We start from the raw sequence: 20,380 nt of genomic DNA on the forward strand, positions 1-20,380 counted from the left end.
CGCACGTCTTGTTTTTCAGTGCTATCAGTCTGACCCCACTCCCCTCCCCTCACCCCCTTGTGAACACTCGGCTCTGGAGCAATCTCAAGCTCAAAGGCAGCTATCAGCAACTTTTGTTTAAGCATCACGCGACAGCCGGGGCAGGTATAAAATCACAGCAGAGGACTCGAGAGCAGTGACCAGCTGTCTGCCGTGACTTGGAAACACTCTCGTGTGAACACTGTTTTCCAAGTAGTTGTCAAATTGTTTTATTGCCTGTGTATAGAGCCAAGTGCAAGGACGCGGTATACACAAAAAGAAAGGCGGAAAAGCAACGCTAGAAAATGCTTCTACAAATGAACCCTGGACAATATCCCTTTGGAGAACCCTCTCCCCACATACTGATGCCACATCACACCTGGCTTTCAGTTACATCTCATTGTACATACTACTGCGCCATTTGTCCCCATGTGACTGCCATCCAGTGTGACCCCAGCACACCACACGGCCCCGCACAGCGTGCAGCTTTCCCGCTGCTGGGAGGGTACGGAGGGCACTTCCCTGCCATGAAAAGAACATTGGCAGTTTACTCCCACGTGCGCTCACTCCTCCAAAAATAAGGACCAGGCTGAAAGCACGCGTTAGAGGTCATTTTGGGGAGAATGACAACATGCACAGCTTGTCAGTTCTTCGAGAGCCCAACACAGTAGTTTAAAACCATTTACAAAGACAAACCAGTGTGGGCCGTGCAGTGAAGCAGCAATCTCGGACAGGGTGTTTCAGGCAGCTTTGGGTGTGGGTAATGCAAGTTATATACTCTTGCGTACTGCTGCGATGGAGCTTGAATCTCAGCTGACTGGACAGGACGATGAGGGCTGGACAGGACGATGAGGGGGATGGGACATACACCACAGCAGCACTTTTTTTTTACCGATAATCGAGGTTTCTGTGTCCGAATACTTCAGTATACCGGTGGAGACTGGTGACACTCCCCAGCACCGGATGAACACCGTATTTGGGGCATTTACTTGGTTCCGCCCTGCTCCATGTACCGTAGAGGCAGGCACGATAATTTGAGGGGGGCTCGACCGAACTGGATGGGGGAGGGCACTGAAAAATACCTATGCCCCCTCGATACCCTCCGATGAACGGAAAGCAGCAATGTGGGTCAAGGACATGGACAACACGTGCCGCTAAGACAAAGGAACCAGCCCGAACCCATCCTCCCACCCCACCCGACGCTCTGAGACGGCAATATACAGGAGGCAGAAAGAACACACGGGGAATGAAAACAAAAGGGCGCTATACGGCTCTGTATCTGTGCATGTTCCGGAACAGTCTCTAGGCGCTTTAATGACTCAACAGCACGTCACTCCTGCTGCCAACCTCTGCTCAGGCAAAAGAAAGGCTGCGAATGTGTACTTGCAGCTTCATTGCAAACCATTTCAGAGGACACTCAACCACTGAGCTATCAGAACAGCCTGTACACAACTGTAGATATGTGAATCAGAAACAAAATGTAATCAAGGTGAGGAAACACCTCGCACAACTACGGAGGCCAGCGCTGGCAAACGCCTGTCCCTGTCCAAGCATAGAAATGTGGCAATGGGAAAATTGTACACCGGTAATGGGACAGGCAGGAAAATGGGTCCGCCTCTGAAAAGAGCGGGTCGGGGTCTGCAAAAGGTGGTGCTAGGCAGCAAGTGGGATTTCGGAGCCATGAAGATATACGAGTAATGGCTGGCAAACACTGACGGTTAGAAACACTAGGGGGTGGGGTATTTGCAACATGGCCCGAGCTGTCCCCAGTGAGAGTAGATTAGGATTCACTGGCCCACGGCATCTCAAGGGCTCCTCTTTGCAAACAGTGGGCTGAGCCCATCAGGGCTCATCCAAACAGCGCACAATGGGGCCGTAATAGAATTAAAGGCCTGAAAACACACGCTAGATGGTCGCAGGGGTGTGGGAGCATTGTTAGCCGTTAAACAGCTGGAGCGCAATGACACTCCGCATGGGAGGAGGGGGTGGCGGGGGCTTAGAAGCAAGAGGCCTGGGTGGGTCAAAGTTCATTAGGGGCTGTGAGACGGTACAGGTGGTATAAGGTCTGGGTAGGATCGACAGAGAGGGTGAAAAAACAGTTCACTAAAATATGAGTGCACATGTGAGCGGGGGTGGGCACGCAACTGGTCAGCTCGGTCCAGTCTGCGTGCAGGCCGCAGCTCCAGCCCGTGGAAAAGCGTGAGAAGAGCCAGATCTCCTTGCGGTTGGGCCGGTAGCAGTCGCTGGGCACCTCCAAGCGCACGTTCTGGACCAGGTGGCGCCGAAAGTGGTGCCCCCAGTCTTCTGGATGTGCAGGAAGATGATCACGTCATCGCACTTCATGTCGAAAGACAGAGCCCGCTCCAGGTCACGCACCGGGAAGTAGTACTTCTTCACGTAGTTCGGGTCCGGGGTGGGAAAGAGGTCCAGGTCCTCCTGGGGGTACCGGCTGGGGGAACCCAAGTTCACACACGGCCCCACATACTGGTAGAGGATCAGCATGAAAAACACGGAGCCGACCAAAATCAAGAGAAACTTGCTGGCCTTCTCAACCATGGTCCTCCGAAGCCTCTTCATGTGTCAGCATCTCCCTGGGCGATCTTGGGTGGATGAATGGATGAATAGAGCCTCCCAATCTCGTGGTCCACGGCGCCAGCAGGGTCAGCAGCAGCCTGGTTTGTAGGGTTTACACCAATAAAAAGTCAGAAAAACCCTCACGTAGAACACTGCTAGAGCGCTCTGCCCCACCACAACCCCTTCCTCAGTTAGAGGGGGTGTGGGGAGCGACGCAAATCCCCCAGATTAAAGCATAGATGGAGTGCCTTTAAAAAAAAATACACCAAACACCATTGAAACGTCTTTCCAGCCGAGTGCCGATAATATCCGTAAAACTAGGTATTTTAGAGAGAGGAAATATATTTAAAATACACACATTCACAAACATACGGGAGTAAAAATCAGCATCGCCCCACGAAACAATCCTTCAAGCGGAGAAAATGATTAGGGCTCCCGGTTTTATGGTATTTATTTTTTTGCCATTTCCGTCTGCGTTTATGCATATTTATTTTTTGGGCAATTTTTCTGTATTTATCCACATTTATTTTTGACACAAGCAAAAGACGACGCTACAATTAGTATTTTTCCAGGTTTATTTAGATTGACAATGCACACATGCGCTCAGTTGTTATTGGTCAACACTATACATTAATCTGAAAACTTTGCAGTTTGCAAAATGTCCCAAATATGCTTAAAAGTGCTATCACAAGCCATTTGTCTCAGAGCCTTGCAGTTTCTGTCATCTGCCACATCCTCTACCCCACTGAACACCATACTGCCCCACTGAGAGAAACTCACACTGCCTTCAGCCGCAACCCAATTGTGCCACAACAGCGCTAAAGCTGTCCCTGGCCATCACTATGCGGATTGATGTTTTGTGTATGCAGAAGAGAACACGCATTTGCAATGCAATCAGTCTCGCATTTACGCTAGTTTAAGCTATTAGCATTGTAAATGACAATGCCTTTTATTTATCTACTTTTAAAAACCAAAACATAAATAAAAGGCATTGTCATTTACAATGCCAATAGCTCAAACTCAAGTAAATGCGAGACCTACTGCATTGCAAATGCTTGTTGTATGTGAGTTTCTGTATGTTGTTTCCAAGTCATTCTTTCTAGGAGTCACACCTTGTCTTAAGTTTGCTTATTGACAAGCTTCCCTTTCCTGCTTTCATCGTATCAAGAAGACTTCATGAAAACCATTGAACCATAAACTATCACCTCACCCCTTCCGATCGCCTGACGAACGCCTGACAAACGCCATTCTCACCCTGCCGGGCAAAGCCAAATAAGCCATGCATATTTGAAGTTCCTTTGAAAGTCAGAGCGAGGACTATGACCTCTGTTCCGACTGAGTCTGCATCCACAGAAAGGATGAAATAAGGATCTAGAAATTTCACCAAGGAGATGTGAACTTCATCCCCCTTAAAATACTTTTCCTCCCAGATGCCCCGGCTCTTAGTCAAATGAGGTTAATCTTCAAAACCCCACCCCCACTAACCATAAATATCCGACTCTCCTGCTGTCCATTCAAATGATACAAGGTATCTTGTACATAGAGAGAATGTGAGAAAAAGCAGAATCGCTTCATAGATTTGGTGACCTTGGATGGGTGGGCTGGATAAAGAAGTGAACCTGATTTCGGGAAAAGGAGTATCGTGATGGGGATGAGGAAAAGAGAACATGGACCACATTCACAAGTTAGAGAAATAAATATATTAGGTTGAATGGTTTTAAAAAGGTAACTTTGAGCATGAATTGTTTTTTTAAACTGCAAAGAATTAAAAAAATCAATGTGGGATTGGAGGCACAATCTGAGCAGAAAGCACCATTAGCTGCTATGGTGCAACTCTTATGTTGACTAGAAACATTAATATGATGACGCTCTTCTTTTGATATGTCTTTCATTTACATGTTATTGTTAGTAGCTGATACAGCACTGTTTGCAGCTCCTCAGTATATGGTTATCCCGTGACAACAATGTTTTCATCATATTTATTATTCTACAAATGTATTTTTAAATGCACTGATGTGGTGTTTGCATGCTATGCAAGACGGCACATCATGGAATGTTTATAAGGAGCATCGAATAGGATTGTGATATTTGCACCTGGAAGAGTCGGACACGCAGATCCTGAAAAGAAGTAAAAACTCTCTAGCAAGGGCCGTCTTTAGCCTGAGTTTAATCTTTACTTTTAGTGAAATGGTTTATGAAAAACCAGTATGCTGCGCCAGGTGAGGCTCGAACTCACAACCTCGGCATGCCTCAATGCAAGTACTGCTGTATAAGTACCGCACGCTAACCGATAGCGCCACTGGAGCTCACTGTTCTCATATCTCCCCAGTTGAGCCATCTAGAGCTGACCAAGGAGATACTGGCACTGCTCCCTTATTCACTGTGCAAGATCGACTCACATGCTAGCATGTTATCATGACTATTAAAAACTACAGTCCTAATGGAACAGATTTGATAATTCTGCTATATCATGTGCTCTGTCTATTGAACACCACATATATTTGCCAGTTCTGACACAGTCTAGGAGAAACTTATGATTATTTGTAATTAGCACATCGTAAGAATTTCCTAAAAAATGAAACATAGTCACCTAAGGCAGACGAGGTGGCCGAGTGGTTAAGGCGATGGACTGCTAATCCATTGTGCTCTGCACGCGTGGGTTCGAATCCCACCTTCGTCGGAACGCCATCAGACACTCTTTTGAAGGTGGGCATGTCTCGTAGTACAATTACACTCTCTTTCAAGACACAGCCATAATCCACTAGAAGGGCCCAACTGACTATTCCATTTTGGCAATTATGTCAAATTAAGGGGTTTTGTGCTTAATTGAAATTAGATCTTTCATGAAGTGTCCAGAGGATTGCCTTTCCCTCACTCCTGGCCTTCTAACTAACCCTGGTCGTAGTGGGCGTAGTGGGGCTCCGCGGAGCTACGCGGAGTGGGCGAGAAGCTACGCCCACTCCCGCACTCCGCGTAGCCCCACTACGCACCTCCCTCCCGCTCTCCCCTACATACATTATTTAAGCAACTACCCTTAATAAAACAATTTTAAAGCACTTACCGTGTCCGGGGCTCGTCCGGGGCTCCCTCTTGGAATAGCGTCGTCCTGGATACCAATGCGCATGCGCGGGCGGCCGCGCATGCGCATTTCTCCCGAGAAATGCGCATGCGCGGGAGGCCGCGCATGCGCATTGGTATCCAGGAAGGGACGCTATTCCAAGAGGGAGCCCCGGAAGAGCCCCGGACATGGTAAGTGCTTTAAAAATTGTTTTATTAAGGTTAGTTGCTTAAATAATGTATGTAGGGGAGGGCGGGAGGGAGGCGGGTGGCGGCCGAATCGGCTACGCTCACGGAGTGGGCGTAGTGTTGCCGGCTACGCTGTCTACGCAAAATGCGTAGAAGGCAACACTACGCCTACTCCGTGGGCGTAGCCGATTCGGACGCCCAGGGTTACTTCTAACCAGTTTGGATAGATAGACTGATAAGAAAGCAGCTCTTACTCCTAAAGTTTCAGCCATCTCAAGTGTATGACTGTTGACATATGTCTGCCCCACAGAGACAGATCACATCTAATAAGTGAGTTCTCTATCTGTCACTGATTGTGGACATACTAACTAGAGCTATCAGTATGGTCATAAATGTGAATACTCTTATGTTCTCAAATCAAAATGGAGTTTTTCCTACTTCCAAGAAAAGTGTCTTAAGCATGCTCTTCAATTTGTGCACGCATGTAGACATTCAAATGCAACTGCATTTACATACAGAGTCTCAAAATCATAGATATCTTCATACCGCAGTAAGAATACATGAAGCGATTTACATACTGCAGGCAGGCTGGCCTTGTAGCTCAGTGGCAGAGCACGGGTCTTGTAAACCAGGGGTCATGAGTTCAAGCCTCATCAGGGCCTTTTTGTATGTGAGTTTCTGTATGTTGTTTCCAAGTCATTCTTTCTAGGAGTCACACCTTGTCTTAAGTTTGCTTATTGACAAGCTTCCCTTTCCTGCTTTCATCGTATCAAGAAGACTTCATGAAAACCATTGAACCATAAACTATCGCCTCACCCCTTCCGATCGCCTGACGAACGCCTGACAAACGCCATTCTCACCCCGCCGGGCAAGCCCTGCCGGGCAAAGCCAAATAAGCCATGCATATTTGAAGTTCCTTTGAAAGTCAGAGCGAGGACTATGACCTCTGTTCCGACTGAGTCTGCATCCACAGAAAGGATGAAATAAGGATCTAGAAATTTCACCAAGGAGATGTGAACTTCATCCCCCTTAAAATACTTTTCCTCCCAGATGCCCCGGCTCTTAGTCAAATGAGGTTAATCTTCAAAACCCCACCCCCACTAACCATAAATATCCGACTCTCCTGCTGTCCATTCAAATGATACAAGGTATCTTGTACATAGAGAGAATGTGAGAAAAAGCAGAATCGCTTCATAGATTTGGTGACCTTGGATGGGTGGGCTGGATAAAGAAGTGAACCTGATTTCGGGAAAAGGAGTATCGTGATGGGGATGAGGAAAAGAGAACATGGACCACATTCACAAGTTAGAGAAATAAATATATTAGGTTGAATGGTTTTAAAAAGGTAACTTTGAGCATGAATTGTTTTTTTAAACTGCAAAGAATAAAAAAAATCAATGTGGGATTGGAGGCACAATCTGAGCAGAAAGCACCATAAGCTGCTATGGTGCAACTCTTATGTTGACTAGAAACATTAATATGATGACGCTCTTCTTTTGATATGTCTTTCATTTACATGTTATTGTTAGTAGCTGATACAGCACTGTTTGCAGCTCCTCAGTATATGGTTATCCCGTGACAACAATGTTTTCATCATATTTATTATTCTACAAATGTATTTTTAAATGCACTGATGTGGTGTTTGCATGCTATGCAAGACGGCACATCATGGAATGTTTATAAGGAGCATCGAATAGGATTGTGATATTTGCACCTGGAAGAGTCGGACACGCAGATCCTGAAAAGAAGTAAAAACTCTCTAGCAAGGGCCGTCTTTAGCCTGAGTTTAATCTTTACTTTTAGTGAAATGGTTTATGAAAAACCAGTATGCTGCGCCAGGTGAGGCTCGAACTCACAACCTCGGCATGCCTCAATGCAAGTACTGCTGTATAAGTACCGCACGCTAACCGATAGCGCCACTGGAGCTCACTGTTCTCATATCTCCCCAGTTGAGCCATCTAGAGCTGACCAAGGAGATACTGGCACTGCTCCCTTATTCACTGTGCAAGATCGACTCACATGCTAGCATGTTATCATGACTATTAAAAACTACAGTCCTAATGGAACAGATTTGATAATTCTGCTTTATCATGTGCTCTGTCTATTGAAAACCACATATATTTGCCAGTTCTGACACAGTCTAGGAGAAACTTATGATTATTTGTAATTAGCACATCGTAAGAATTTCCTAAAAAATGAAACATAGTCACCTAAGGCAGACGAGGTGGCCGAGTGGTTAAGGCGATGGACTGCTAATCCATTGTGCTCTGCACGCGTGGGTTCGAATCCCACCTTCGTCGGAACGCCATCAGACACTCTTTTGAAGGTGGGCATGTCTCGTAGTACAATTACACTCTCTTTCAAGACACAGCCATAATCCACTAGAAGGGCCCAACTGACTATTCCATTTTGGCAATTATGTCAAATTAAGGGGTTTTGTGCTTAATTGAAATTAGATCTTTCATGAAGTGTCCAGAGGATTGCCTTTCCCTCACTCCTGGCCTTCTAACTAACCCTGGTCGTAGTGGGCGTAGTGGGGCTCCGCGGAGCTACGCGGAGTGGGCGAGAAGCTACGCCCACTCCCGCACTCCGCGTAGCCCCACTACGCACCTCCCTCCCGCTCTCCCCTACATACATTATTTAAGCAACTACCCTTAATAAAACAATTTTAAAGCACTTACCGTGTCCGGGGCTCGTCCGGGGCTCCCTCTTGGAATAGCGTCGTCCTGGATACCAATGCGCATGCGCGGGCGGCCGCGCATGCGCATTTCTCCCGAGAAATGCGCATGCGCGGGAGGCCGCGCATGCGCATTGGTATCCAGGAAGGGACGCTATTCCAAGAGGGAGCCCCGGAAGAGCCCCGGACATGGTAAGTGCTTTAAAAATTGTTTTATTAAGGTTAGTTGCTTAAATAATGTATGTAGGGGAGGGCGGGAGGGAGGCGGGTGGCGGCCGAATCGGCTACGCTCACGGAGTGGGCGTAGTGTTGCCGGCTACGCTGTCTACGCAAAATGCGTAGAAGGCAACACTACGCCTACTCCGTGGGCGTAGCCGATTCGGACGCCCAGGGTTACTTCTAACCAGTTTGGATAGATAGACTGATAAGAAAGCAGCTCTTACTCCTAAAGTTTCAGCCATCTCAAGTGTATGACTGTTGACATATGTCTGCCCCACAGAGACAGATCACATCTAATAAGTGAGTTCTCTATCTGTCACTGATTGTGGACATACTAACTAGAGCTATCAGTATGGTCATAAATGTGAATACTCTTATGTTCTCAAATCAAAATGGAGTTTTTCCTACTTCCAAGAAAAGTGTCTTAAGCATGCTCTTCAATTTGTGCACGCATGTAGACATTCAAATGCAACTGCATTTACATACAGAGTCTCAAAATCATAGATATCTTCATACCGCAGTAAGAATACATGAAGCGATTTACATACTGCAGGCAGGCTGGCCTTGTAGCTCAGTGGCAGAGCACGGGTCTTGTAAACCAGGGGTCATGAGTTCAAGCCTCATCAGGGCCTTTTTGTATGTGAGTTTCTGTATGTTGTTTCCAAGTCATTCTTTCTAGGAGTCACACCTTGTCTTAAGTTTGCTTATTGACAAGCTTCCCTTTCCTGCTTTCATCGTATCAAGAAGACTTCATGAAAACCATTGAACCATAAACTATCGCCTCACCCCTTCCGATCGCCTGACGAACGCCTGACAAACGCCATTCTCACCCCGCCGGGCAAGCCCTGCCGGGCAAAGCCAAATAAGCCATGCATATTTGAAGTTCCTTTGAAAGTCAGAGCGAGGACTATGACCTCTGTTCCGACTGAGTCTGCATCCACAGAAAGGATGAAATAAGGATCTAGAAATTTCACCAAGGAGATGTGAACTTCATCCCCCTTAAAATACTTTTCCTCCCAGATGCCCCGGCTCTTAGTCAAATGAGGTTAATCTTCAAAACCCCACCCCCACTAACCATAAATATCCGACTCTCCTGCTGTCCATTCAAATGATACAAGGTATCTTGTACATAGAGAGAATGTGAGAAAAAGCAGAATCGCTTCATAGATTTGGTGACCTTGGATGGGTGGGCTGGATAAAGAAGTGAACCTGATTTCGGGAAAAGGAGTATCGTGATGGGGATGAGGAAAAGAGAACATGGACCACATTCACAAGTTAGAGAAATAAATATATTAGGTTGAATGGTTTTAAAAAGGTAACTTTGAGCATGAATTGTTTTTTTAAACTGCAAAGAATAAAAAAAAATCAATGTGGGATTGGAGGCACAATCTGAGCAGAAAGCACCATAAGCTGCTATGGTGCAACTCTTATGTTGACTAGAAACATTAATATGATGACGCTCTTCTTTTGATAGGTCTTTCATTTACATGTTATTGTTAGTAGCTGATACAGCACTGTTTGCAGCTCCTCAGTATATGGTTATCCCGTGACAACAATGTTTTCATCATATTTATTATTCTACAAATGTATTTTTAAATGCACTGATGTGGTGTTTGCATGCTATGCAAGACGGCACATCATGGAATGTTTATAAGGAGCATCGAATAGGATTGTGATATTTGCACCTGGAAGAGTCGGACACGCAGATCCTGAAAAGAAGTAAAAACTCTCTAGCAAGGGCCGTCTTCAGCCTGAGTTTAATCTTTACTTTTAGTGAAATGGTTTATGAAAAACCAGTATGCTGCGCCAGGTGAGGCTCGAACTCACAACCTCGGCATGCCTCAATGCAAGTACTGCTGTATAAGTACCGCACGCTAACCGATAGCGCCACTGGAGCTCACTGTTCTCATATCTCCCCAGTTGAGCCATCTAGAGCTGACCAAGGAGATACTGGCACTGCTCCCTTATTCACTGTGCAAGATCGACTCACATGCTAGCATGTTATCATGACTATTAAAAACTACAGTCCTAATGGAACAGATTTGATAATTCTGCTATATCATGTGCTCTGTCTATTGAACACCACATATATTTGCCAGTTCTGACACAGTCTAGGAGAAACTTATGATTATTTGTAATTAGCACATCGTAAGAATTTCCTAAAAAATGAAACATAGTCACCTAAGGCTGACGAGGTGGCCGAGTGGTTAAGGCGATGGACTGCTAATCCATTGTGCTCTGCACGCGTGGGTTCGAATCCCACCTTCGTCGGAACGCCATCAGACACTCTTTTGAAGGTGGGCATGTCTCGTAGTACAATTACACTCTCTTTCAAGACACAGCCATAATCCACTAGAAGGGCCCAACTGACTATTCCATTTTGGCAATTATGTCAAATTAAGGGGTTTTGTGCTTAATTGAAATTAGATCTTTCATGAAGTGTCCAGAGGATTGCCTTTCCCTCACTCCTGGCCTTCTAACTAACCCTGGTCGTAGTGGGCGTAGTGGGGCTCCGCGGAGCTACGCGGAGTGGGCGAGAAGCTACGCCCACTCCCGCACTCCGCGTAGCCCCACTACGCACCTCCCTCACGCTCTCCCCTACATACATTATTTAAGCAACTACCCTTAATAAAACAATTTTAAAGCACTTACCGTGTCCGGGGCTCGTCCGGGGCTCCCTCTTGGAATAGCGTCGTCCTGGATACCAATGCGCATGCGCGGGCGGCCGCGCATGCGCATTTCTCCCGAGAAATGCGCATGCACGGGAGGCCGCGCATGCGCATTGGTATCCAGGAAGGGACGCTATTCCAAGAGGGAGCCCCGGAAGAGCCCCGGACATGGTAAGTGCTTTAAAAATTGTTTTATTAAGGTTAGTTGCTTAAATAATGTATGTAGGGGAGGGCGGGAGGGAGGCGGGTGGCGGCCGAATCGGCTACGCTCACGGAGTGGGCGTAGTGTTGCCGGCTACGCTGTCTACGCAAAATGCGTAGAAGGCAACACTACGCCTACTCCGTGGGCGTAGCCGATTCGGACGCCCAGGGTTACTTCTAACCAGTTTGGATAGATAGACTGATAAGAAAGCAGCTCTTACTCCTAAAGTTTCAGCCATCTCAAGTGTATGACTGTTGACATATGTCTGCCCCACAGAGACAGATCACATCTAATAAGTGAGTTCTCTATCTGTCACTGATTGTGGACATACTAACTAGAGCTATCAGTATGGTCATAAATGTGAATACTCTTATGTTCTCAAATCAAAATGGAGTTTTTCCTACTTCCAAGAAAAGTGTCTTAAGCATGCTCTTCAATTTGTGCACGCATGTAGACATTCAAATGCAACTGCATTTCCATACAGAGTCTCAAAATCATAGATATCTTCATACCGCAGTAAGAATACATGAAGCGATTTACATACTGCAGGCAGGCTGGCCTTGTAGCTCAGTGGCAGAGCACGGGTCTTGTAAACCAGGGGTCATGAGTTCAAGCCTCATCAGGGCCTTTTTGTATGTGAGTTTCTGTATGTTGTTTCCAAGTCATTCTTTCTAGGAGTCACACCTTGTCTTAAGTTTGCTTATTGACAAGCTTCCCTTTCCTGCTTTCATCGTATCAAGAAGACTTCATGAAAACCATTGAACCATAAACTATCGCCTCACCCATTCCGATCGCCTGACAAACGCCATTCTCACCCCGCCGGGCAAGCCCTGCCGGGCAAAGCCAAATAAGCCATGCATATTTGAAGTTCCTTTGAAAGTCAGAGCGAGGACTATGACCTCTGTTCCGACTGAGTCTGCATCCACAGAAAGGATGAAATAAGGATCTAGAAATTTCACCAAGGAGATGTGAACTTCATCCCCCTTAAAATACTTTTCCTCCCAGATGCCCCGGCTCTTAGTCAAATGAGGTTAATCTTCAAAACCCCACCCCCACTAACCATAAATATCCGACTCTCCTGCTGTCCATTCAAATGATACAAGGTATCTTGTACATAGAGAGAATGTGAGAAAAAGCAGAATCGCTTCATAGATTTGGTGACCTTGGATGGGTGGGCTGGATAAAGAAGTGACCCTGATTTTGGGAAAAGGAGTATCGTGATGGGGATGAGGAAAAGAGAACATGGACCACATTCACAAGTTAGAGAAATAAATATATTAGGTTGAATGGTTTTAAAAAGGTAACTTTGAGCATGAATTGTTTTTTTAAACTGCAAAGAATAAAAAAAAATCAATGTGGGATTGGAGGCACAATCTGAGCAGAAAGCACCATAAGCTGCTATGGTGCAACTCTTATGTTGACTAGAAACATTAATATGATGACGCTCTTCTTTTGATATGTCTTTCATTTACATGTTATTGTTAGTAGCTGATACAGCACTGTTTGCAGCTCCTCAGTATATGGTTATCCCGTGACAACAATGTTTTCATCATATTTATTATTCTACAAATGTATTTTTAAATGCACTGATGTGGTGTTTGCATGCTATGCAAGACGGCACATCATGGAATGTTTATAAGGAGCATCGAATAGGATTGTGATATTTGCACCTGGAAGAGTCGGACACGCAGATCCTGAAAAGAAGTAAAAACTCTCTAGCAAGGGCCGTCTTCAGCCTGAGTTTAATCTTTACTTTTAGTGAAATGGTTTATGAAAAACCAGTATGCTGCGCCAGGTGAGGCTCGAACTCACAACCTCGGCATGCCTCAATGCAAGTACTGCTGTATAAGTACCGCACGCTAACCGATAGCGCCACTGGAGCTCACTGTTCTCATATCTCCCCAGTTGAGCCATCTAGAGCTGACCAAGGAGATACTGGCACTGCTCCCTTATTCACTGTGCAAGATCGACTCACATGCTAGCATGTTATCATGACTATTAAAAACTACAGTCCTAATGGAACAGATTTGATAATTCTGCTATATCATGTGCTCTGTCTATTGAACACCACATATATTTGCCAGTTCTGACACAGTCTAGGAGAAACTTATGATTATTTGTAATTAGCACATCGTAAGAATTTCCTAAAAAATGAAACATAGTCACCTAAGGCTGACGAGGTGGCCGAGTGGTTAAGGCGATGGACTGCTAATCCATTGTGCTCTGCACGCGTGGGTTCGAATCCCACCTTCGTCGGAACGCCATCAGACACTCTTTTGAAGGTGGGCATGTCTCGTAGTACAATTACACTCTCTTTCAAGACACAGCCATAATCCACTAGAAGGGCCCAACTGACTATTCCATTTTGGCAATTATGTCAAATTAAGGGGTTTTGTGCTTAATTGAAATTAGATCTTTCATGAAGTGTCCAGAGGATTGCCTTTCCCTCACTCCTGGCCTTCTAACTAACCCTGGTCGTAGTGGGCGTAGTGGGGCTCCGCGGAGCTACGCGGAGTGGGCGAGAAGCTACGCCCACTCCCGCACTCCGCGTAGCCCCACTACGCACCTCCCTCACGCTCTCCCCTACATACATTATTTAAGCAACTACCCTTAATAAAACAATTTTAAAGCACTTACCGTGTCCGGGGCTCGTCCGGGGCTCCCTCTTGGAATAGCGTCGTCCTGGATACCAATGCGCATGCGCGGGCGGCCGCGCATGCGCATTTCTCCCGAGAAATGCGCATGCACGGGAGGCCGCGCATGCGCATTGGTATCCAGGAAGGGACGCTATTCCAAGAGGGAGCCCCGGAAGAGCCCCGGACATGGTAAGTGCTTTAAAAATTGTTTTATTAAGGTTAGTTGCTTAAATAATGTATGTAGGGGAGGGCGGGAGGGAGGCGGGTGGCGGCCGAATCGGCTACGCTCACGGAGTGGGCGTAGTGTTGCCGGCTACGCTGTCTACGCAAAATGCGTAGAAGGCAACACTACGCCTACTCCGTGGGCGTAGCCGATTCGGACGCCCAGGGTTACTTCTAACCAGTTTGGATAGATAGACTGATAAGAAAGCAGCTCTTACTCCTAAAGTTTCAGCCATCTCAAGTGTATGACTGTTGACATATGTCTGCCCCACAGAGACAGATCACATCTAATAAGTGAGTTCTCTATCTGTCACTGATTGTGGACATACTAACTAGAGCTATCAGTATGGTCATAAATGTGAATACTCTTATGTTCTCAAATCAAAATGGAGTTTTTCCTACTTCCAAGAAAAGTGTCTTAAGCATGCTCTTCAATTTGTGCACGCATGTAGACATTCAAATGCAACTGCATTTACATACAGAGTCTCAAAATCATAGATATCTTCATACCGCAGTAAGAATACATGAAGCGATTTACATACTGCAGGCAGGCTGGCCTTGTAGCTCAGTGGCAGAGCACGGGTCTTGTAAACCAGGGGTCATGAGTTCAAGCCTCATCAGGGCCTTTTTATATGTGAGTTTCTGTATGTTGTTTCCAAGTCATTCTTTCTAGGAGTCACACCTTGTCTTAAGTTTGCTTATTGACAAGCTTCCCTTTCCTGCTTTCATCGTATCAAGAAGACTTCATGAAAACCATTGACCCATAAACTATCGCCTCACCCCTTCCGAACGCCTGACAAACGCCATTCTCACCCCGCCGGGCAAGCCCTGCCGGGCAAAGCCAAATAAGCCATGCATATTTGAAGTTCCTTTGAAAGTCAGAGCGAGGACTATGACCTCTGTTCCGACTGAGTCTGCATCCACAGAAATGATGAAATAAGGATCTAGAAATTTCACCAAGGAGATGTGAACTTCATCCCCCTTAAAATACTTTTCCTCCCAGATGCCCCGGCTCTTAGTCAAATGAGGTTAATCTTCAAAACCCCACCCCCACTAACCATAAATATCCGACTCTCCTGCTGTCCATTCAAATGATACAAGGTATCTTGTACATAGAGAGAATGTGAGAAAAAGCAGAATCGCTTCATAGATTTGGTGACCTTGGATGGGTGGGCTGGATAAAGAAGTGAACCTGATTTCGGGAAAAGGAGTATCGTGATGGGGATGAGGAAAAGAGAACATGGACCACATTCACAAGTTAGAGAAATAAATATATTAGGTTGAATGGTTTTAAAAAGGTAACTTTGAGCACGAATTGTTTTTTTAAACTGCAAAGAATAAAAAAAATCAATGTGGGATTGGAGGCACAATCTGAGCAGAAAGCACCATAAGCTGCTATGGTGCAACTCTTATGTTGACTAGAAACATTAATATGATGACGCTCTTCTTTTGATATGTCTTTCATTTACATGTTATTGTTAGTAGCTGATACAGCACTGTTTGCAGCTCCTCAGTATATGGTTATCCCGTGACAACAATGTTTTCATCATATTTATTATTCTACAAATGTATTTTTAAATGCACTGATGTGGTGTTTGCATGCTATGCAAGACGGCACATCATGGAATGTTTATAAGGAGCATCGAATAGGATTGTGATATTTGCACCTGGAAGAGTCGGACACGCAGATCCTGAAAAGAAGTAAAAACTCTCTAGCAAGGGCCGTCTTTACCCTGAGTTTAATCTTTACTTTTAGTGAAATGGTTTATGAAAAACCAGTAAGCTGCGCCAGGTGAGGCTCGAACTCACAACCTCGGCATGCCTCAATGCAAGTACTGCTGTATAAGTACCGCGCGCTAACCGATAGCGCCACTGGAGCTCACTGTTCTCATATCTCCCCAGTTGAGCCATCTAGAGCTGACCAAGGAGATACTGGCACTGCTCCCTTATTCACTGTGCAAGATCGACTCACATGCTAGCATGTTATCATGACTATTAAAAACTACAGTCCTAATGGAACAGATTTGATAATTCTGCTATATCATGTGCTCTGTCTATTGAACACCACATATATTTGCCAGTTCTGACACAGTCTAGGAGAAACTTATGATTATTTGTAATTAGCACATCGTAAGAATTTCCTAAAAAATGAAACATAGTCACCTAAGGCAGACGAGGTGGCCGAGTGGTTAAGGCGATGGACTGCTAATCCATTGTGCTCTGCACGCGTGGGTTCGAATCCCACCTTCGTCGGAACGCCATCAGACACTCTTTTGAAGGTGGGCATGTCTCGTAGTACAATTACACTCTCTTTCAAGACACAGCCATAATCCACTAGAAGGGCCCAACTGACTATTCCATTTTGGCAATTATGTCAAATTAAGGGGTTTTGTGCTTAATTGAAATTAGATCTTTCATGAAGTGTCCAGAGGATTGCCTTTCCCTCACTCCTGGCCTTCTAACTAACCCTGGTCGTAGTGGGCGTAGTGGGGCTCCGCGGAGCTACGCGGAGTGGGCGAGAAGCTACGCCCACTCCCGCACTCCGCGTAGCCCCACTACGCACCTCCCTCCCGCTCTCCCCTACATACATTATTTAAGCAACTACCCTTAATAAAACAATTTTAAAGCACTTACCGTGTCCGGGGCTCGTCCGGGGCTCCCTCTTGGAATAGCGTCGTCCTGGATACCAATGCGCATGCGCGGGCGGCCGCGCATGCGCATTTCTCCCGAGAAATGCGCATGCGCGGGAGGCCGCGCATGCGCATTGGTATCCAGGAAGGGACGCTATTCCAAGAGGGAGCCCCGGAAGAGCCCCGGACATGGTAAGTGCTTTAAAAATTGTTTTATTAAGGTTAGTTGCTTAAATAATGTATGTAGGGGAGGGCGGGAGGGAGGCGGGTGGCGGCCGAATCGGCTACGCTCACGGAGTGGGCGTAGTGTTGCCGGCTACGCTGTCTACGCAAAATGCGTAGAAGGCAACACTACGCCTACTCCGTGGGCGTAGCCGATTCGGACGCCCAGGGTTACTTCTAACCAGTTTGGATAGATAGACTGATAAGAAAGCAGCTCTTACTCCTAAAGTTTCAGCCATCTCAAGTGTATGACTGTTGACATATGTCTGCCCCACAGAGACAGATCACATCTAATAAGTGAGTTCTCTATCTGTCACTGATTGTGGACATACTAACTAGAGCTATCAGTATGGTCATAAATGTGAATACTCTTATGTTCTCAAATCAAAATGGAGTTTTTCCTACTTCCAAGAAAAGTGTCTTAAGCATGCTCTTCAATTTGTGCACGCATGTAGACATTCAAATGCAACTGCATTTCCATACAGAGTCTCAAAATCATAGATATCTTCATACCGCAGTAAGAATACATGAAGCGATTTACATACTGCAGCCAGGCTGGCCTTGTAGCTCAGTGGCAGAGCACGGGTCTTGTAAACCAGGGGTCATGAGTTCAAGCCTCATCAGGGCCTTTTTATATGTGAGTTTCTGTATGTTGTTTCCAAGTCATTCTTTCTAGGAGTCACACCTTGTCTTAAGTTTGCTTATTGACAAGCTTCCCTTTCCTGCTTTCATCGTATCAAGAAGACTTCATGAAAACCATTGACCCATAAACTATCGCCTCACCCCTTCGGATCGCCTGACGAACGCCTGACAAACGCCATTCTCACCCCGCCGGGCAAGCCCTGCCGGGCAAAGCCAAATAAGCCATGCATATTTGAAGTTCCTTTGAAAGTCAGAGCGAGGACTATGACCTCTGTTCCGACTGAGTCTGCATCCACAGAAAGGATGAAATAAGGATCTAGAAATTTCACCAAGGAGATGTGAACTTCATCCCCCTTAAAATACTTTTCCTCCCAGATGCCCCGGCTCTTAGTCAAATGAGGTTAATCTTCAAAACCCCACCCCCACTAACCATAAATATCCGACTCTCCTGCTGTCCATTCAAATGATACAAGGTATCTTGTACATAGAGAGAATGTGAGAAAAAGCAGAATCGCTTCATAGATTTGGTGACCTTGGATGGGTGGGCTGGATAAAGAAGTGAACCTGATTTGGGGAAAAGGAGTATCGTGATGGGGATGAGGAAAAGAGAACATGGACCACATTCACAAGTTAGAGAAATAAATATATTAGGTTGAATGGTTTTAAAAAGGTAACTTTGAGCATGAATTGTTTTTTTAAACTGCAAAGAATAAAAAAAATCAATGTGGGATTGGAGGCACAATCTGAGCAGAAAGCACCATAAGCTGCTATGGTGCAACTCTTATGTTGACTAGAAACATTAATATGATGACGCTCTTCTTTTGATATGTCTTTCATTTACATGTTATTGTTAGTAGCTGATACAGCACTGTTTGCAGCTCCTCAGTATATGGTTATCCCGTGACAACAATGTTTTCATCATATTTATTATTCTACAAATGTATTTTTAAATGCACTGATGTGGTGTTTGCATGCTATGCAAGACGGCACATCATGGAATGTTTATAAGGAGCATCGAATAGGATTGTGATATTTGCACCTGGAAGAGTCGGACACGCAGATCCTGAAAAGAAGTAAAAACTCTCTAGCAAGGGCCGTCTTTACCCTGAGTTTAATCTTTACTTTTAGTGAAATGGTTTATGAAAAACCAGTAAGCTGCACCAGGTGAGGCTCGAACTCACAACCTCGGCATGCCTCAATGCAAGTACTGCTGTATAAGTACCGTGCGCTAACCGATAGCGCCACTGGAGCTCACTGTTCTCATATCTCCCCAGTTGAGCCATCTAGAGCTGACCAAGGAGATACTGGCACTGCTCCCTTATTCACTGTGCAAGATCGACTCACATGCTAGCATGTTATCATGACTATTAAAAACTACAGTCCTAATGGAACAGATTTGATAATTCTGCTATATCATGTGCTCTGTCTATTGAACACCACATATATTTGCCAGTTCTGACACAGTCTAGGAGAAACTTATGATTATTTGTAATTAGCACATCGTAAGAATTTCCTAAAAAATGAAACATAGTCACCTAAGGCAGACGAGGTGGCCGAGTGGTTAAGGCGATGGACTGCTAATCCATTGTGCTCTGCACGCGTGGGTTCGAATCCCACCTTCGTCGGAACGCCATCAGACACTCTTTTGAAGGTGGGCATGTCTCGTAGTACAATTACACTCTCTTTCAAGACACAGCCATAATCCACTAGAAGGGCCCAACTGACTATTCCATTTTGGCAATTATGTCAAATTAAGGGGTTTTGTGCTTAATTGAAATTAGATCTTTCATGAAGTGTCCAGAGGATTGCCTTTCCCTCACTCCTGGCCTTCTAACTAACCCTGGTCGTAGTGGGCGTAGTGGGGCTCCGCGGAGCTACGCGGAGTGGGCGAGAAGCTACGCCCACTCCCGCACTCCGCGTAGCCCCACTACGCACCTCCCTCCCGCTCTCCCCTACATACATTATTTAAGCAACTACCCTTAATAAAACAATTTTAAAGCACTTACCGTGTCCGGGGCTCGTCCGGGGCTCCCTCTTGGAATAGCGTCGTCCTGGATACCAATGCGCATGCGCGGGCGGCCGCGCATGCGCATTTCTCCCGAGAAATGCGCATGCGCGGGAGGCCGCGCATGCGCATTGGTATCCAGGAAGGGACGCTATTCCAAGAGGGAGCCCCGGAAGAGCCCCGGACATGGTAAGTGCTTTAAAAATTGTTTTATTAAGGTTAGTTGCTTAAATAATGTATGTAGGGGAGGGCGGGAGGGAGGCGGGTGGCGGCCGAATCGGCTACGCTCACGGAGTGGGCGTAGTGTTGCCGGCTACGCTGTCTACGCAAAATGCGTAGAAGGCAACACTACGCCTACTCCGTGGGCGTAGCCGATTCGGACGCCCAGGGTTACTTCTAACCAGTTTGGATAGATAGA

The 20,380-nt window shown here is 45.8% G+C and overlaps 12 non-coding genes across 12 annotated transcripts; 11 read left to right on the forward strand and 1 right to left on the reverse strand.

Moving 5' to 3' along the window:
* The first annotated feature begins 5,190 nt into the window (after nucleotides 1-5,190).
* Nucleotides 5,191-5,272, forward strand: TRNAS-GCU (transfer RNA serine (anticodon GCU)). Its single transcript has one exon. It is a non-coding gene; the product is annotated as a tRNA-Ser (tRNA).
* Nucleotides 5,273-6,428: 1,156 nt separating this feature from the next.
* On the forward strand, nucleotides 6,429-6,500 carry TRNAT-UGU (transfer RNA threonine (anticodon UGU)). Its single transcript has one exon. It is a non-coding gene; the product is annotated as a tRNA-Thr (tRNA).
* Nucleotides 6,501-8,056: 1,556 nt separating this feature from the next.
* Nucleotides 8,057-8,138, forward strand: TRNAS-GCU (transfer RNA serine (anticodon GCU)). Its single transcript has one exon. It is a non-coding gene; the product is annotated as a tRNA-Ser (tRNA).
* Nucleotides 8,139-9,294: 1,156 nt separating this feature from the next.
* On the forward strand, nucleotides 9,295-9,366 carry TRNAT-UGU (transfer RNA threonine (anticodon UGU)). The gene has a single exon. It is a non-coding gene; the product is annotated as a tRNA-Thr (tRNA).
* A 1,557-nt stretch (nucleotides 9,367-10,923) lies between these two features.
* On the forward strand, nucleotides 10,924-11,005 carry TRNAS-GCU (transfer RNA serine (anticodon GCU)). The gene has a single exon. It is a non-coding gene; the product is annotated as a tRNA-Ser (tRNA).
* Nucleotides 11,006-12,161: 1,156 nt separating this feature from the next.
* TRNAT-UGU (transfer RNA threonine (anticodon UGU)) lies at nucleotides 12,162-12,233 on the forward strand. The gene has a single exon. It is a non-coding gene; the product is annotated as a tRNA-Thr (tRNA).
* Nucleotides 12,234-13,779: 1,546 nt separating this feature from the next.
* On the forward strand, nucleotides 13,780-13,861 carry TRNAS-GCU (transfer RNA serine (anticodon GCU)). Its single transcript has one exon. It is a non-coding gene; the product is annotated as a tRNA-Ser (tRNA).
* Nucleotides 13,862-15,017: 1,156 nt separating this feature from the next.
* TRNAT-UGU (transfer RNA threonine (anticodon UGU)) lies at nucleotides 15,018-15,089 on the forward strand. The gene has a single exon. It is a non-coding gene; the product is annotated as a tRNA-Thr (tRNA).
* A 1,545-nt stretch (nucleotides 15,090-16,634) lies between these two features.
* TRNAS-GCU (transfer RNA serine (anticodon GCU)) lies at nucleotides 16,635-16,716 on the forward strand. Its single transcript has one exon. It is a non-coding gene; the product is annotated as a tRNA-Ser (tRNA).
* A 1,156-nt stretch (nucleotides 16,717-17,872) lies between these two features.
* TRNAT-UGU (transfer RNA threonine (anticodon UGU)) lies at nucleotides 17,873-17,944 on the forward strand. Its single transcript has one exon. It is a non-coding gene; the product is annotated as a tRNA-Thr (tRNA).
* A 1,169-nt stretch (nucleotides 17,945-19,113) lies between these two features.
* On the reverse strand, nucleotides 19,114-19,208 carry TRNAI-UAU (transfer RNA isoleucine (anticodon UAU)). Its single transcript has 2 exons — nucleotides 19,171-19,208; nucleotides 19,114-19,149 (listed from the first exon to the last, which is right to left on the reverse strand). It is a non-coding gene; the product is annotated as a tRNA-Ile (tRNA).
* A 292-nt stretch (nucleotides 19,209-19,500) lies between these two features.
* TRNAS-GCU (transfer RNA serine (anticodon GCU)) lies at nucleotides 19,501-19,582 on the forward strand. The gene has a single exon. It is a non-coding gene; the product is annotated as a tRNA-Ser (tRNA).
* Nucleotides 19,583-20,380: the final 798 nt, after the last annotated feature.

This window comes from Lissotriton helveticus, chromosome 5_1, assembly GCF_964261635.1.
Source record: "Lissotriton helveticus chromosome 5_1, aLisHel1.1, whole genome shotgun sequence".
In the NCBI taxonomy this organism is placed as follows: domain Eukaryota; kingdom Metazoa; phylum Chordata; class Amphibia; order Caudata; family Salamandridae; genus Lissotriton; species Lissotriton helveticus.